Source organism: Balaenoptera acutorostrata, chromosome X, assembly GCF_949987535.1.
Source record: "Balaenoptera acutorostrata chromosome X, mBalAcu1.1, whole genome shotgun sequence".
Classification (NCBI taxonomy): Eukaryota; Metazoa; Chordata; class Mammalia; order Artiodactyla; family Balaenopteridae; genus Balaenoptera; species Balaenoptera acutorostrata.
This window is the reverse complement of record NC_080085.1, coordinates 86,876,651-86,883,210: the sequence shown is the minus strand read 5'-3', so window position 1 is coordinate 86,883,210 and position 6,560 is coordinate 86,876,651. Positions and strand designations below refer to the sequence as shown.

Here is a 6,560-nt window from a genome sequence, read left to right as displayed (position 1 = left end):
ACAAAGAAAATCACATTAAACAAATATATACCATAAAACAAACATCCTTCTATAACCACCACCCAGCTCAAGAAATAAAACTCATTCAGTTACCGAAGTGCTCCCTCCATGTCCTCTATTTTCATTTCAGTCCCTGCCCTCTCTCACAAAAAGACCACCATTCTGACTTTTATCGTAATTTACTACTTGCTTGGTTTTATCACCCCAGTTTGCATTCTTAGACATTACAGTTTAGCCATGCTAATTTTAAAAATACGTGATATGTGATAAAATATGAGAAATATTTTGTCTCTTACAATCAGTATATTCCCTCATCTTTCCTTTCTCGCCCTTACAATTTACTTGCTGAAGAACATGAACTATTAAAATTTTAGACTTTCCCACCGTCTGGATTCCATTGATTGAACAGACATGATGTAGTCCAAAATATTCTTCTGTCCTCTCTATTTCCTGAAAATTGACAACTAGCTCCAAGGCTTGATCAGACTCATGTTCAAACTCTTCAGCAAGAATATAGGCAATACTGTGTTCTTTTATCAGGAGTCATGTAATGTCTGTTTTTTTCTCTTTCTTTTTTTATTTTAGCAATGATTGATATGCAAAGCATAAATCTCTTAATTCATTGGGAAGTAAAAAAAAATGGATATTTACTAATTCAATTATTTTGTGTTCATTTCTTTACTGGAAGAATTTTAAAAAGAGATACTTACCCTCATCTACTATTTGGTTATCAATTGGTAAAGTTTACATAGAAAAATCAGTATAAATACATGAGTCCCTCCACTTATTTACCCAGTTTTCAAGAGAATGAATCAATTCTGTCATCCTCAGTAGATTAAAAATCAGTATTTCCTGTTTAATATAATTTGAAACTCAAGAGATTAAACAGGCTTCATAGATTTCAATCTTTGCTATATGTATCCTTACTGAAGTTTAAATCGTCTTTTTTTTGGCCAGTGAGGCCTATCCAAGTTATCTTCTAAGTCCTTTTGACATGACCCTAATAATCATTGATAGTTTCCTTTCTATCTGGTATCTCAGAATGTCCCAGCTTTACCTTCTACGTTTTCTTCCCCATACCTGGGATCAGTCATTTTTCCCAAAAAGTTCTGGTTACCTTGAATAAAAAATTATATTTCAAGTCTACAATCTGAGTGCACTAGGGATATTCATTGTTACTGGGTTTGTAATTATTTCTAGGACTTTTCAGGGAACAAAGTGAGGATATATAAAGGGATAGATGGATGGATAGATAGATAGAACATTTATAAAATAAATAAAACATTTATAAATAAAATAAAATATAGAACATTTCTAAAATCCTATAATCTCCCTCATGTCCCCTTTCAATCTATGTCTTCCAAGAGTTATCCACTGTTCTCCTGTCTATCACCATATGTACCCTTTTATGTCTTATTTCTGCCAGTCATCATTATGTCTGTAAAAATCATCCATGTTGTGTGTAGTATTAGTTCATTCATTGAACTAATATTCCATTGTATAAATATACTGCAATATATTCAACTGTTATTGGACATTACAGTATTTAAATTTCTTGGCTCTTTTCTATACATGTGTTTTGGTGAACATAAACACTCCTATGGATATTTGCCCAAGAATGGAACTGGTGGGCCGTATGATAGACATATTTTTACCTTTGATAGATTCTTCCAAACAGTTTTCCTAAATGGTTTTATCACTATACACTTCTACCAGTAACGTATGAATGCTCAAGTTGCTCCACATCCTTGCTAACACTTGGTCTTTTTAGTCTTTCTAATTTTACCAATTCTGGTGTGTGTGTGTGTGTGTGTGTGTGTGCACATGTTTGTGATCTCATTGTGTTTTAAATGCCATTTTCTTAATAAATAATAATTTTGAACATCTTTGCATATGTCTATTGGCCATCTGGACCCCGAGTTTTAACTGGTAAAATTATCTGAAATTCTTTGTTATCACCTGCCTTATCTTTTCACTCTCCATTCCCTGCATGGATCACCTTATCCAGTCCCATAGATTTATTACTATCCATACACCAGTGACTCTTAAATCCAAGACCTTGATATCAGGTCTTAAATCTTTATATCTAAATGCTCAATCTACCTCTCCCATCACTTCTTCACCTTTGAGTTTTTGGGTTTTTTTTGTTTTGTTTTTTGCCATTTTGCACTTCTTCCTTCTTGACTGGAACATTGATGTGAAGCCTAGAGACTCAGCAGTTATTTTGTAACCATAAGACAATAAACATAAGGACAAAAACCAACACATTAGAAAAGGTAGAAGTTAAAGATGATAAAAAAAAAAAAAGTAGGTCACTGATGGCACTCTCGAACTGCATAAAGCTGGGCATCTTAGTGTAAGAGACAAATTACAATATTATTAAGCCATTGTGATAGGATCCTCTTTTATTTTAAGTATAATATAATGCTGATACAAGTGTAATCTCAACAAATTCTACTGACTGACTATGTGAATCTACTACATGAAAAAAAAAATTTTGAAAGATTTTCTCTACACAGTGAAATTACTTGTATAACCCAATAGGAAAATTTAGATTCAAGAAACTTGTCAATTTTGTTCTGTCGTGTCCTTAATGTTCATGATTTGTTATAATTCCTAATATACACATTGTACTGATGTGTATGTGCATACACAAAGATAGATATATACGACCTTTTATGTCTTTACAGTTATAATGTATATATACATATGATGTATCAATAAAGTCTCTTTCAATTGCAAGTGAGAGAAAGCCAACTCAAACAAGTTATAGGAAGATCAGGCTTAGATCTGGCCTCAGAAACAATATTCAGAGTCTCAAACAATATTATTAATTATCTCCTTTTCCCTCTGTCTCTCCACTTTTCTTCTCTTTCTCTTCACTTAGTGACCACTTTTCTGTGTGTTGACCTCATTTTCTCATACCATATGGAAGCTTCCCTTATATGGATGGAGATGTGCCCAGAGGCAACTTCAGTTTTATATCATATCATATCAGCTTATGGTCTAGAGAAAAAAGGAACTCTCAGTTACAGAAAAAGAAATTATCCAAAGATAAAGCTCTATTTGACCCAGCTTCAGTGACTAGTTCAACTTATAGATTCCTATGGTCATGGGGGCAAGTATTATGTTCGTTGGAGTGTGGCAGAGCAACTCATCAAAAGAAACATGATGTCTGATACTATTTCAGGGAATTAATAGACACAGAATAAATAATTAATCAATATCTATTAAGGCCACTATAATGTGTAGGTGTAAACATATGTGTGTGTTTGTGTTACATAAAGAAGCATAAACCTTGATTTTTTTATCCTTCAAAAATAATAGCATCATCTAAGAAATATAAATTTTAGAGGTGATACAACTATAGGCAAAACAAGATAAGTAATCATTGGCCTGGTGAAGCAGAGATTCAATACTAATGAACAATGACTTTCATGTTGAACATTAAAAAGTATGTTTCTTTAGAGACCGCCACCACCATGGGTCACATGCACATTTCAGGGAAGGGCCTGTCCCACAAGGCTCTGCCCTACTGCCACAGTGTCCCCACCTGGCTGAAGCTGACATCTGACAATGTGAAGGAATAGATCTACAAACTGGCCAAGAAGGGCCTGACTCCCTTACAAAACGGTGTGATCCTGAGAGACTCACATGGTGTTGCACAAGTACGTTTTGTGACAGGCAATAAAATCTTGAGAATTCTTAAGTCCCAAGGACTTGCTCCTGATCTTCCTGAGGATCTCTATCATTTAATTAAGAAAGCTGTTGCTGTTTGAAAGCATCTTGAGAGGAACAGAAAGAATAAAGATGCTAAATTCTGTCTGATTCTGATTAACAGCCATATTCACCAGTTGGCTTGATATTACAAGACCAAAGGAGTCTTCCCCCCAGTTGGAAATATGAGTCATCCACAACCTCTTCCCTGGTTGCATAAATGTGTCTGTTGTAATCAAGCATAAAATCATTGTTTAAATAAAAAAGAAAAAGAAGAAAAGTTTGTTTCTTTAAAGATAAATAATTCCACTTTTGGAATGGCAGCATGAAGAGCTCCATAACCTGCTACCCAGTGAAACAAGCTAGATAGATAGATATATAGATAGAGGTACAGATTAGATAGATAGATAGATAAATATACATATAGATAAATACATATCTATACATAATTTATACCTCTCAATATATATATAGATTTATATACCTATATCTATTCTATATCTATATCAATATATATATGTTTTCTTTTAAGTCTCTATAAATTGACCTAAGGGCATATAGCAAATGAAAAAAAATTCAAGAAAATATACTAAAACTTGGTAAAAACAGCAAAAGTTTTTAACATTTAAACCATTACCCATTCCATCCCTCACTCCTGCCTAGAAACTCCAACTCCATTCCTTGTGGATGTAGCCAAGAACACAGGACACCTTCTCCCCCCAGCTTTCAGTCAAGGGCCATAGTATCATCTGGGAAGAGCAGGCTGCTAGCATTTCTCATTCCTCCCTCCCCAAGCTACTCATTGCAAAAATTAAATTCTAGGTGAGTGTGGTGGAGAGGTTGGATATCTCTTCCTCCACCAAGTCTCCATTCATATGGTAGAGGCTCCACTCCAATGGCTGGAGACAGAGAATCCTGGTATCCTGATCCTGGAATCCTAACCAGCTCACTCATAGGGCAGAAGTTAAATACTGTGAGAAGCAAGCGGAGAAGGCCAGAGGCTACCACTGTGTCTAGCATCCCCAGTAGTGGTCCAGAGATCTTTTTCCCAGGGGTAGAGAGAGTTTATAAGAACAGAGAGCTCTGAAGCATTCCACAGATGAACTGACTTCATTTGAAACGAAGTGTGGAGGAGTTCAAGCCTAAGGGCCCTCTTGAAAACGATGAAGATTTTGGTGATAAGCAAATAAAAAGAGACTGGTAGCTCCATGAGACAAGCAGCAAAATCACAGGCCAGCTGCTTTACCAGAGAAAACTATGAAAAGTGATAGCTAAGACACCTCCTGATATGAGAAAAAACCTCAAATACCTGCCTCAAAAACTATCCTTGTGAAGGGGCCCCAATTTAATTGGATCAAACTGTGGAACAATTAGGATCTAGAGCATGATCAAACCAATAGAGCAATGTGCCAGCAATTAGTGGAATCTATCTAACAACTGGATGTGTCCGGGAAAGGGAGACTCAAAGAAAAGACTGCTAAAATGCTATGCTAATGATACTTGGCTAAATGACTGTTAAAAACACTATCATTCCAGAGTGGCTGTGCACATACCCAAAGGCTACACACTCTGAGATGCAACATAAAAGGCTTTACACTGCAAGGGAAATAGACTTTATTAAAAGAGTCCAGTCAAGCAAACAACAATAAAAAGCCCAGAAATGGTTCAGGGATGCCAGTATCCAGAATTGATACGATAAATAAAACTCTTAAAAAAATACATGTAAATCTTCATGACCTTGGATTAGGCAATGGTTTCTTAAATATGACACATAAAGCATAATCAACAAAAGAAAAAATAGATAAACTGGACTTCATCAAATTTTAAAACTTCTGTGCTTCAAAAGATACCATCAAGAAAGTAAAAAGACAGACCACATAATTGGAGAAAATATTTGCAAATGATATATAATAAGAAATTTATATCTGGAATATGAAAATAACTCTTACAACTCAACAATATAGAGACAAATAATTATAAAATGGGCAAAAAAACTGAAAAGTCATTTCTCCAAAGAATTTATGAAAATGGCCAACAAACACATGATGAAATGTTTAATATCATTAGTAAGGAAATGCAAAGCAAAAGCATGAGATACTCACTTCACACCCACTAGGATGTTTAGGATGTCTTTAATCAAAAAATTTAAAATAAATATTGACACAGATGTGGAAAAATTTGAACCATCATACACCGCTGGTGGGAATGTAAAATCGGCAGCTACTATGGAAAACAGTCTGGCAGTTCCTCAAAAGTTAAACATAAATTTTCCATATGACCCAGCAATTCCACTCTTAATGATATAACAAGAGGATTGAAATTATATATCCATACAAATACTTGTACATGGATATTCATAACAGCATTATTCATAATAATCCAAAAATGTAAATAGCCCAAATGTCCATCAATTGATGAATGGATAAATAAAATGTGGTATATCCTTACAATGGAATATTATTTGGCTAAAAAATAAATGATGCCCTGATACATGCCACAACATGGATGAACTTTGGAAACATTATGCTATATGAAAGAAGCCGGTCACAAAAGACCACATTGCATATGATTCCATTTATATCAAATATCCATAAAGGCATAGCTATAAAGACAAAATATAGATTAGTGGTTTCTTAGGACAGAAGGGATGGGGAGGATTGAGTGTTAATGGCTAAATTTGTAGAGGGGTTTTGGGGGGAGGATGATGAAAATGTTCTATGACTGTGGTTATAGTTTTACAGCTCAAAATACTCCATAACCCATTGAATTATACACTTTACTTTTTTTCCTCTTTTCCTCCACCCCCCAGCCTCTTTAAATGGGTGAATTATGTGGTTTGTGAA

General features: G+C 34.7%; 1 pseudogene; it reads left to right on the top strand.

Annotated features, from left to right (window-relative positions):
- Positions 1-3,482: 3,482 nt before the first annotated feature.
- On the top strand, positions 3,483-3,937 carry LOC114238345 (40S ribosomal protein S13-like; annotated as a pseudogene).
- Positions 3,938-6,560: the final 2,623 nt, after the last annotated feature.